This window comes from Cupressus sempervirens, chromosome 10, assembly GCF_028749045.1.
Source record: "Cupressus sempervirens isolate cs-2001-9-10 chromosome 10, ASM2874904v1, whole genome shotgun sequence".
NCBI classification, from domain to species: Eukaryota; Viridiplantae; Streptophyta; class Pinopsida; order Cupressales; family Cupressaceae; genus Cupressus; species Cupressus sempervirens.
Genome location: NC_143127.1, coordinates 995,280,419 through 995,293,537, shown reverse-complemented (window position 1 = coordinate 995,293,537; position 13,119 = coordinate 995,280,419).

Here is a 13,119-nt window from a genome sequence, read left to right as displayed (position 1 = left end):
GATGTGCAGGGAGGTTTGATAGGTGAGGGGATAGGATAGAGAGGAAGAGGTGGCCTTTCAATTTGAACCCTTAAGGATGGGTGAGATGGGGGGTAGGAAAACAAGAACTTTAGATTTTTCAATATAGGAGCTATAAGATTGATAGGATGGATACATATGATAAGATAGGATCAATAGAAATGGTAGGACTGATGTGTAGGATGAGATAGGGTCTTGAAGAATTAATGGGACCAATTTGATAAGGTGAAATGGGATAGATTTCTTTTATGAAATAAAGATACTAGGGGGGATGAAATTTTTCTTGAAGCTTGAGGATGGGGTGCTTTGTAAAGGACCATCGTGTAGTTTTGAGAACTTAGTTTGATATAGGTATAATGGGAATATTCCAAGGTTACAAAGAACATCAAAGCTTGTTCACCAATATTACATAGGACTGACTAGAAACAAACACACAAGGATTGCCTTAGCATGACATTGGGTAATCCGCAAGAAAACAATGTTTCCCAACTACACCATGTGATCAAAAAAGATCATATTTTTGTAATATGCAAGGGTCACATCTGACTGAATCACAAGAAGAAGAGAAAAAAGGAAAAATACCTAATCAAAAACTTTCTCTCAAATTTCACTAGTTACAACACACCATGATATAAAGTATCATGGAAACTTTGAGGAGGGAACAACCAAATTACTTGGAAAAGATACCTGAAAGAACCAAGGTTTGAAATTCCAAAAAAAAAAAATCAAAAGAAAGAGAAAATCCATAAAAAGTAACCGTTTTCCAAAGAGACCAATAGGAATGGATATTGATGGACCAAGATCATACATGAGGAAGGATGCATCCTACAAGGACCTATTGGTAGTATTTTGGACTATGACAAATTTTGGAAAATATAACTTATTTAGGAAAACTCTTTGATGACAAGGAATCTCATCAGAGGGTTCAAAAAAGGATCTGTTTAAGAGAACCATGGATTGTGACCAGATACAAACTGACCTAAAAGGGAAAATCAGATATGTACAAGGTGACTAGACAAGAAAGGAAGGAAAATGGGACATACAACAAACGAACCAAGATATTTACAAGGATCAATGTACAAAAGCTTAGTATGATAGGAAATTTAGTAGGATAGGTTAGCAATTTTATTAACAATGGAAAAATATTAGGATGAGGAGATAGTGGAATTTATTTGATGTAGTACAATTTAAAAAATCTCAAGATGAGGGGATAGCGTGAAAAGCTCAGGATGTGAAGATAGCAGAAAGAAGATATAGTACAGGGATTAATAATACAGGGGGTGTGATACACAGATATGATACATGGTGTATGATACATGGATATGCTAAATGGATAATATAGGTGAAATGATACAAGGGATATGGGACATGTGATAGGATACATGGATATGATACATGTGGGAGATGATGATGCTATAATACAGTGCACTAATTTATACTACCAAGTTTAGGGATTGGGATAGTGACATTGAAAGTGCGGTGATAGGATCTTTGGAACACCTTGGGAGAATGGGGAGATGGATGACTAGATGCAAGGAGTGATGGTGGGAGGATGCAGATTAATGGTATATGATGGAAAGGCCGAGTACACATGGCACCTATTTCTAGGTTTTCACCAAGGTACCTATCCAAGGCACTTGAATTGCCAAGTTTTTACCAGTGGACATTTATTTTTTCTTCACTATTTTCTTTTTCATTTTTGGACATTTTTTATTTTTTATTTATTTTTTGGATCTTTTCATAGGATTAGTAGGATATTGTTAGAGTTTTAGGTGACTCTAAAACACCCCCAAGATCAAATGAAAGACCAAGATAACTTCCACAAGAGATTGGCAAGACAATTGCATGAAGATGCAAGAATGCTATTATTGATAATGGACTTGATTGACATCCAATGGATTGATTTGAAATGTACATAATAGGCCTCCTTATATATGAGAGGTAATAAGAGACAATGATAAGGAGAAGATAAGCTATCACCCACACAAGGTGGAATCATATGTCCACAAAAGGTGGACCATCCTCCATTATGTAATGAAGTATGTGCAATGATGGGGATGATAATGTGATAAGTGCACTAAAGGTGGAATGAGATAACAACTATGGCCACCTAGAGTGGAATTCTCCTACACCATGTGTTTAATTGAGGTGCAAACTCCTAAGTGTCTCAATCACAAACTACTATGAAATACATTATCCTAAGTAAGCTTAAGTAAGTGTAATTAGTGAATGTTTAGTTACACCAATAGATACACCGAGGCGCTTAAGCATAGAATGTATTGAGGTGAATGATTTTAGTGGGATCATTCATTATTTCACTTTCAAGTGTTGATAATTGATATGATACTGAGCCAAAATATGTTGTGACAACATAGAGACCAAGCCATGTGGGTTCAAACTTTCCATTATTTTCTTGGTCTGCCAGGTCTTTCATGTTTTCTTTAAGGACCATGTCACCTCCTTTAAATTTCCATGGGTGAACCTTCTTGTTAAAGTTGCACTTGAGATGATTCTAATAGACTGTAAGATGGTCATAGGCTTGTTTTCATTTTTCATCAAGTAGATCTAGTTGTGTAAGTTTGGCGACTCTATAGTCCTCATCTGATATTTTTCCTCATAAAGAGATGCTCAAGGATGGGAGTTCAACCTCAATAGACAGGACTACCTCAGCATCATAGACCAGGGAGTATGGACTTGTGCTAATGGATGTGTGGAAGGAAGTATAATAAACCCATAGGGATGGGTTGATTTGCAGATGTTAATCACAGATGGAATCATTAACAACTTTCTTGAGTGATTTGAGCATGGTTTTGTTAGTTGTCTCAACTTGATTGTTACCTTGTGGAAAGTACAGGGTGGAAATATGGTGATGAATGTGGAGGGAGGTGCACAAATCTTCCATATTGAGGTTTTCAAAGTTACCTCCATGGTCTGTAAAAATGGTAGCAAGGATACCAAAGTGGCATATAATATGATAGAGGATGAATTTATATACTTGAACTCCTATGGTAGTGACAAGTGGGACTGCCTCCACTCACTTGGTGAAATAATTTATCACAATGATTATCCATTTGTGACCTTCTGAAGATAGAGGTGCAATAACACCAACAAGGTCAAACTCCCAGCATGAAAATAACCATTGCGGTGCAATGGGTTGAATATCTTGAGCTAGAGCTCATATTAGATTTGCATGTTGCTAACAAGGTAGACATCTTTAGAAAAATTGACAAGCATCATGCTCAATAGTAGGCCAATAGTATCCAACTCTAAGTATTTTTCTAGCTAGGACTATATTACTCATGTGAGCACCACAAAATCTAGTGTGTACCTCTTTGAGAGCCATTGTAGCCTCATTTTGGTCTAAACACCTAGAGAGAGTATCATGATAACCTCAACAATATAGGGTGTTAGCTATGATAGTGTAGTAGGATGCTCTGCAAATGAGGTTTTGGCATTAGGTTCATGTGAAATGAGGAGTTATGATACCATTTTTTAGATAAGCATGAATTTTTTGGTACCATGGGGATTGGGGACCAACCAAGATGCATACCCGAATTGATTTCATATTATCATATGTGGGCTCATAGAGCTGCTTGATTAAATAGAACTCATACTATATAGCTTCCTAAGGAATTTCCAAGAATGAACCGATAGTTGCCATGGCATCTGCAGCCTTGTTTTGAAACCTTGTCACATGCATGAATTGGATCTAAGTGAAATGTTGCTTTAACCGATCAACCAATTCCTTGTAAGGTTGGAGTTTCTCATCCTTTATTTTATATTCATCAAGGACTTGATTGATAATCAGGTGCAAGTCTCCAAAGACCTATAGCTCTATTATGTTCCATTCAACTACTAACTTGAGCCCTACTCTAAGAGCCTCATACTCTTATATGTTTTTTGTGTATTGGAACTATAGTTTGAAAGATTTAGGAATGTAGTCCCCTTGAGGGGTAACCACTAGTATGCATGCTCTGGAGCCATGGGAGGTATAAGATCCATCAAAGTATAGCTTGCATGATAATTTTTATTCTATCATGCAAAGATGTTCATTTGGAAACTCCATAACTAGAGGCTAATCAACAATTGAGGGTGCATCATCCAAGTGATCTACTATAGCTTGTCCCTTGATTTCCTTTCTATCGACATATTGGATGTCAAATTGACTAAGAAGCATGACCCATTTTTCTAGGTGAACTATGAGTGTTGTGTGTGATAACATGTGTTTCAAAGGATCGATCTTGGAGATGAGTTGCATAGTGTGACTCATCATGTAATGGCAGAGCTTCTAAGTGGAAAAAATCACAACTAAACAAGATTTTTCCATAGGCATGTAATTAAGCTTATAACCAACTAAAGTGTAACTAATGTAGTAGATGGATCTTTCTTTCTCCTTGTCATCAATTTGTAATAGAAATGTGTCCAATGTTGTTGGGGTATCTATTACGTACAATATCAATGATCACTTGAGAACTGGTGGAACCAGGATAGGTGGGTTAGCCAAGTATTGTTTTATCTTCTGGAAGTTGCGCTAACATATAGGATCCCATCTAAAACTCTGATCCTTCTTAAGAAAATGTATAAATAGTTGGCATTTATCTGCTAGTTGTGAGATGAACCATCTTACTGATTGCAACTTTCCTTGGAAAGAGAAAATTTGTCACAATTTTTTGGGCAAAGGCATATCCATGATGGCTTTGACCTTTTGGGGGTCAATCTCAATGTTGCACCTTGATACAATAAAACCTAGGATCTTTCCGAATGTGACATTAAACAAGTTCATGTAGTCAAAGTAGCACCTAGCACAGTAAATACTCCTTATCAACAAATACCCAATAATAATAATCAACCTATCAACAGAGTGCATGCTAATAATCCTACCAAAAGCTTCCACCATAATACAATCAACACAATACACAAAAACCCAATCATCAAAATCAAACCAACATCATTACTATCACGTTTAGGCCAAGGCCACAATTCTAAAGATGGTCTTGAGTATACACCCCTTTGGGGGAGCCACTTGGTGTCATTTCTAAAAAATTGACCAAAGACAATTGTATTTGGCATCCATAGATGCAACCATTAGATCACAATCAATCAAGGGCATCCTAATATAGAGAAAATGACTTTTGCAAATTTCATCATGTTAAAGGATATCCCACCCTCAACTGCATGCAACTTAAATACTATGTACAAAGTCTCATCAACCAAAAGGAGATCACAATGGGGGCACAAGCCTCTCTGAATGTTGATCTACCAAAATGCATTTCCCCCAATCAACAAAAACATAGGAAAGGCTCCTATAAAAAATACCACTACCAAAAACCCCAACAAATTGAATAATTTTAAGAATAAGCAAGGTGATAACTGCAATAAATCACAGAACTATACATTGACATACTTATACTATGGTAATTTGATCGGCTACATATCTTGGATAGAACCTTTTTTCAATGTGATAAATATAAATGGCCTAGATAACCAATGTACAGTTACCACAAGAAGGAATTGACTCAACATAGTTGGGCCATTTGGGCCTACCCTATCATGACTACGGTATAATATACTAGAACAACTTGGGAACATGTCAGCCTAAATCTCTATCCTAGATCTTCTACGTACTAGTCCACTTTACAAAGAAATCCTTGATAGTACACTTCATGAATCTCACATCTATATTGATACCAATGCCACAAAATTACAAAACTTGGTAGGCCATCTCTCTACATCGTGTGCATTTTCCTTCAAAGCCTCTAACATTCCAGCTGTTGAGCTAGATCATATCCTTCCACTCTACATAGTTGTCATGGTTTCTGACTTTGTTGTCAAGAGGGTCATGATAGATAATGGATCAACATTAAATCTTTGTATATTAAAGTTCATAAAACAAGAAGGATAAGACATACATCATATCAACTTGGAGCGAACCACTGAAGGAATCATCTTGTTTCCTATCAAACTTGGCCCCACTACTCAAGAAATATTTTATCATGTAGTTGATATTAACCTACCCTTCAACATCCTCCTCAGCCAACCATGGATTCATGCTATGAAGTTCGTCCCCTCTACTTATCATCATTACATCAAATTTATGCATCATGGCACTAAGATGACCATCCACACTGATCCTGAACCCTTTGCATATTGCAATGTGGTAGAAGCATTTGATGATAACCATTATACCAGAATTGAGATTAGAACGACCATGGCTAGCTCTTCTGGTACTTGTCATGATCTCAACACCATCTTAGCCTCCAAAATCTCCACCATTAAGATCAACTACCAAGTTTGCGGTGAATACAGTCTCTTAGATGCCTTTTTTTGTCGGTGCTCTACCTCTTAACCCACATACTCGGGGATGCCCAACCTATCAAGGGATAAAGTTAGACACAACTCCTTAGCTCAAACAACTCAAACCCACTACATTTGTTTCTAACAAGATCCTCAATGGAGAAGAAACAACCTCTAATATCAGTACATGGTTATACAAGGACCCACCTCCAAAAGGTAAAGAGCTCCTTGAATATTTCAAATAGAAATATCCACACTCACACCGCCTTTCTACCGAATAGTAGGATTATTAAGGAGGTGGCCTAGGACATGAAGAGTTAGGAATCAAATAACTAGTGGAAGGATACAAGGAGGAGAAGAAGAACAGTCTAGGCTATGGACTGCTTATAACTGGGGGCACTACTAAAAATGGTCATGCCTTTTTAAACATCCAAAAAAATCTTGTAGAAGTCAACGACATCCCTGAGGAAGTTGAAAAGAAATCCTATGATGATATTTTCCTTGGAAAAATCATCTTAGGAGCCTTTGTGCTCTGTGAACTATCCATTCACCTCATAGAACTTCCCATCACTCATCTTGAACTCATTGATTGGGGCCAACCAAGTGTTATCTATGTTGACAAGTTTTCTAGGGAGCATGCACTCCTTAGATTCACTATAACCAAAATACCACACAAAAACCCACCACCACAATCATCTTGTGTCAACAAATTGGACCCAGAGGGTTACTTTTGGGAGGATGAGATCTCTAGTCACAAAAATGATCAAAATAAAGAAAAAGGAAAGCAAAGGTATCATCTAGTAAAAACTCTCCCAGAGCACCATTCGATCCTTCAAAAAATGAAAGAAAAATAAAGGATGTATCTGATGGTGAAAGCCTCTATGAGGCACCTAAGGATGGAGATTTCATCCTTTCCCCACAAAATCATAGGCTCGCAATATCATCAATCTTGACTGAGGACACCAGGTCAATCAATATCAGTCTAACAGAGACACCAAGGATTACATACATTGCAACATCCTTACCATCAAAACAAGAAAACCTTCTCATTGAGGTACGTCATACCTTCTCATTGAGGTACATCATAAAACATCAATCGATTTGGTACACCATTTGGTTGTAGATCCAAAGGTCAAACTAGTCAAATAGAAACTCTGAAAGATGCATCCCAAGGTTTCTTTACTAGTCAAAGAAGAGTTAGAAAAAATGCTAGATGCAAAGATCATCTGCCCCATTGATTATTCGGATTGGATCTCCAACATGGTACCCACACCAAGCCCTCTAGTGGTATCAAAATCTGCACAAATTTTAGGGACCTTAACAAGGCTTGTCCCAAAGATTAGTTCCCTTTGCCAAATATCGACATGATTGTGGATCTCACAAAAATCCATGAGCTATTAGATATAGATAACAAAAGATGACCAACACAAAATATCATTCACCACCCCCTAGGGAACCTTTTGTTACAACATGATGCCATTTGGATTATAGAATGTAGGAGCAACCTACTAGTGGGCTATGACAGTCATCTTCCATGACCTCATCCATAAAAAACTTGAAGATTATGTAGATTACATCTTCATCAAATTTTTTAATGCATTGGATCACCTCTCTCACCTTGAAGAAGTGTTTGATCAATTAACAAAGTATCACCTCATGCTTAAACCTAAGAAATATATCTTTGGTGTCACATCTGGAAAGCTCCCAGGTTTTATTTTATCAAGGTGTAGCATTGAGAGTGACTCCTAGAAGGTCAAAGCCATCATGGATATGCCTCCACCCAAAATATTGTGACAACTTCACTCTTTCCAAGGAAATTTGCAATCAATAAGATGATTCATCTCATAGCTAGCAGATAAATGCCAACTATTTACACAATTTTTCAAGAAGGATCAACATTTCAAATGGGGTTTTATATGTCAGCATAGCTTCAAGAAGAACAAACAATACTTGGCTAACCCACCTATCTTGGTTCTGCCAATTGTCAGGTGACCATTGATATTGTACATAAAAGCTACCCCAACAACATTGGGCACACTTCTAGCACAACTTGATGAAAAGGGAAAGAAAGATCCATATAATATATCAGCCAAACTCTAGTTGGTTATGAGCTTAATTACAAACCTATGGAAAAATCTTGTTTAGCTATGGTTTTTTCCACTTAGAAGCTCTGCCATTACATGTTGAGTCATATTGTGCAACTCATCTCCAAGATTGATCCTTTGAAATACATGTTATCATGCACAACACTCACAGGCCATCTATAAAAATGGGTCATGCTTCTTAGTGAATTTAACATCCAATATGTTGATAGAAAGTTAATCAAACAAGTTATCATAGATCACTTGGTTGATGCACTCTTAGTCCTTGATTACCCTTTGGTTATGGAGTTTCTCGATGAACATCTCTGCATGATAGAAGATCAACCATCATGGAAGCTATACTTTGATGGATCTTATACTTCCCATGGTTTAAAAGTAGGTATATTGTTGGTCACCCTTCAAGGTGACTACATTCATAAATCTTTCAAACTTCAGTTTCAGTGCACAAACAACATATCAGAGTATGAAGCTCTTATCGCAAGGCTCAAGTTAGCATTTCAATAGAACATCACATAACTACAAGTCTTTGGAGACTCACAACTAAATCAAGAAATTCCCTAGTGAATACCAAATAAAGGATGACAAACTACAACCTTACAAAGAATTAATTAATTAGTTAAAGAAACATTTCACTCAGATCCAATTCATACAGGTACCGAGGTTCCAAAACAAGGTTGCAGATGCCATGGCCACTATCGGTTCACTCTTGAAAATCCCTCTGGAAGCTACATAGTATGAGTTCTTAGTCAAGCAGCTACATGAGCCCACATATGAGAATGATGAATCAATGTGGGTATACATCTTGGTTGGTCCCCAATCCCTACAGTACCATGAAATCCATTTTTATCTAAATAATGGTATCATATCTCCTCATATCACATGAACCCAATGCCAAAACCTCATTTGTAGAGCATCTCGCTACACTATTGTAGCCAACACCCTATATCATCGAGGTTATCATGATACTCTCTCTTAGTGTTTAGACCAAAACAAGGCCACAATAGATGTCAAAGAGGTATGTGCCAGAATTTGTGGTGCTCACATGAGTGGTATAGTCCTAGCTAGACAAATACTCAGAGCTAGATACTATTGGCCTACTATCAAACATGATGCTTGTGATTTTGTCAAAAGATGTCTATTTTGTTAACATCATGCAAATTTAATACAAGCTTTGCCTCAATATCTTCAACCTATTGCATTTCCATGGTCATTTTCATGATGGGGGTTTGACCTTGTTGGTGTTATTGCACCCTTATATTTAGAAGGCCACAAATGGGTAATCATTGCAACAGATTATTTCACCAACTAGATGGAGGTAGTCCCACTTGTCACTGCCATAGGATTTCAAGTATCTAAATTCATTCTCTATCACATTATATGCCTCTTTGGTATCCCTACTACCATTTTTATAGACCATGGAGGTAACTTTGAAAACCTTAATATGGAAGAGTAGTGCACCTCCCTCCACATTCATCACCATTTTCCCAACCCATACTTTCCACAAGGTAATGGTTGGGTTGAGAAAATAAGAAAACCCTACTCAAAATTATCAAGAAAATTGTTAATAATTTCAGTCACAATTGGCATCTACAAATAAACCAACCCTATGGGCTTATCTCACTTCCTTTCACACATCCACAAGTACAACTCCATACTCCCTAGTCTATGGTGTTGAGGAAGCCTTGCCTATTGAGGTTGAACTCCCATCCTTGTGCATATCTTTATGAAGGTAAATATTAGATGAGGATTACAGAGTCACCAGACTCACATAGCTAGATCTACTAGATCAAAAAATGGCAATAGGCCTATGACCATCTCATAGTCTATCAAAATCGCCTCAAGAAAAACTTTAACAAGAAGGTTCACCCATGGAAATTTCAAGTAGTTGACATGGTCCTCAAAGAAAACATGAAATTCTAGGAAGATTGTGAAAAGAAGGGCAAGTTTTAGCCCACATGGCTTGGTCCCTATATTGTCACAACATCTTTAGGCTCAGGAGCATATCAGCTATCAACACTTGAAGGTGAAATATTGAATGATTCCACCAACATAATTCACCTCAAGAAGTTCTATGCTTAAGCCCCTTAGTCTATCCTACTAATCCTATGAAAAGATCCAAAAAATAAATAAATAATAAAAATATATAAAAAAGAAAAAGAAAATAGTGAAGAAAAAATAAGCATCCAATGGTGAAAACTTGGCAATTCAAGTGCCTTGGATAGATACCTTGGTGAAAACCTAGAAATAGGTTCCATGTGTACTCAGCCTTCCCATTATCTATCATTGATATACATCCTTGCACCATCTCTCCCTGCATCTAGTCATTCGTCTCCCCATTCTCCCAAGTTGTTCCAAAGATCCAATCAACGTACTTTAACTGTCACTATCCCAATCCTTGAATTATCTCCTCATCCTAAGCTTTTTCCACTATAAATAAAACTAATAACCTATCATGCTAAATTTCCTATCACACTGAGATTTTCTACAGTGATCCTTGTAAATATCTTGGTATGTTTGTTGTATGTCCTAGTTTCCTTCCTTTCTTATCTAGTCTCCTTATAAATATCTCATTTTCTCTTTCAGGTATGTTTGTATCTAGTCAAAATCAATGGTTCTCTTAAGAAAATCCTTTTTCGAACCCTCTAATAAAATTCTTTGTCATCAAAGAGTTTTCCTCAAAAAGTTTTGTTTGCCAAAAAAATTTGTAGTCCCAAGTTCTACGAATAGGTCCTTGCAGGATGATCCTTCCTCATGTCTAATCTTGGTCCATTAGTATCCATTCCTATCAATCTCTTTGGAAAAGATTACTTTTTATGGATTTTCTCTTTCTTTTGATTTATTTTTATTTTCAAAATTTCAAACTCTGGTTCTTTTAGGTGTCTTTTTCAAGCAATTTGGTTGTTCCCTCCTTAAAGTCCCCATGATCCTTTATATCATGGAGCACTGTGACTAGAGAAATTTGAGAGAAAGGTTTTGATCAAGTATTTTTCATTTTTTCTTCTACTTGTGAGTCAGTCGGATGTGACCCTTGCATGTTCCAAACATATGATCATTTTTTATCACATGGTGCAGTTGGGAAACATTGTTTGCCTATGGATTACCTAATGTTGTTTCCACTTTTATTGCTCTAGGATTCATGTGTGATGTTATGGAAATCCTTGTGTGGTTGTTTCAAGTCAGTCCTATGTAATATTGGTGAACATTCCTTGATGCTCTTTGTAACCTTGGAATATCCCTAGTATTCCTATATCAAACTAGGTGCTAAAAAGTACATGGTGGTCCTTCTTTATGAAGCACCCCATCCTCAAACTTCAAGCCAAATTTCATCCCCACCCCCCCACCATTATCTTTATTTCTTGAAAGAAATCAATATAATTTATCTTACCAAATTGGTCCTATTAATTCTATAAGACCCTATCTCATCCTACACATCAATCCTGCTAATCCTACTGATCCTATCTTATCATACGTATCCATTCTATCAGTCTTACAGCTCCTACCCCTAGAAATTACAAAGTTCTTATTTTCCTACCTCACTTTTAAAAGGCCACCTCTTCCTCCCTATCCTATCCCCTCAACTATCAAACCTCCCTAAATCTCCTTAATAAATTGCTTTCAAAGTTGTGAACATTATTTCTCCTCTAGGCCATCAGAGGTTACAGTCAATCAGTGATATGCTACATGTTTGTCCTACCCATCCCCCTACTCCCACATTCATTTCCATATCATTATAATTGCATTTATGTTACATACATTCATATCATTTGCATCATCATTATTTTTCTTAGGTTCATTTTTAGTTATTAGTCACATTATCATTGTCTTCTTAGGTTCATTTTAGTTATCATTTCCATTATCATTGTCTTCTTAGGTTCATTTTAGTTATCATCTGCATTATCATTATCTTCTTAGGTTCATTTGAAGTTATCATTTGCATCACCATTATCTTCTTAAGTTCATTTGAAGTTATCATTTGCATTATCATTGTCTTCTTAGGTTTATTTGAAGTTATTGTTGACACAAAATTCCACACCCTTGCTTGAGGTATGACCCTCAAGAGACCTTGTGTAACATGGAAATAGCCTCCAAGTGTGGGACTTGCACTCTAAGGTTGAACTTCCAGAGAAGGTTGGGTTCCTTACTATTAGGATGCACCTACACTACCACTTCGAAGGAAAAGAGAGAAGGAGAACATGAAATAAATTACTAAAAGGGAAAGGGGGTGATGCACCAAATAGAAACTAAATAGAGTAAAAATGGATCTCTAACAATGCTTATAACATTCACCACCATTCATTTATTATTTTTGAGTTGATATGGAATAATTAATAGAAATGCTTGATATTTGACAAGATAAGATACATACCTTGAAATAACACCAATCTAGAAACACCTTTTTTCTAATGCATTTGTACAATTTCTAGAAAATCTACAACCTATTCTAAACTGGAAATGTCAAGATAGAGAAAATGTAGAAAAAATTTATCCTTCTAAAGGCAGGTCGACCTTGACCCAGTTGGCAGGGAATAATCTTACCCTGGGGCACAATTGTGCCCCAAAAAGTCAACCTTGACCTACCTTGCTCTGATGAAAATTTCATTCATGGATCTTAGAAGTTTTTCGAAAAGGGTATCCAAATTCATACTTTGATCTTTGAAACTACACCTACATATTTCTAAAAATGGGGTTTTTGGGTGGCTATATA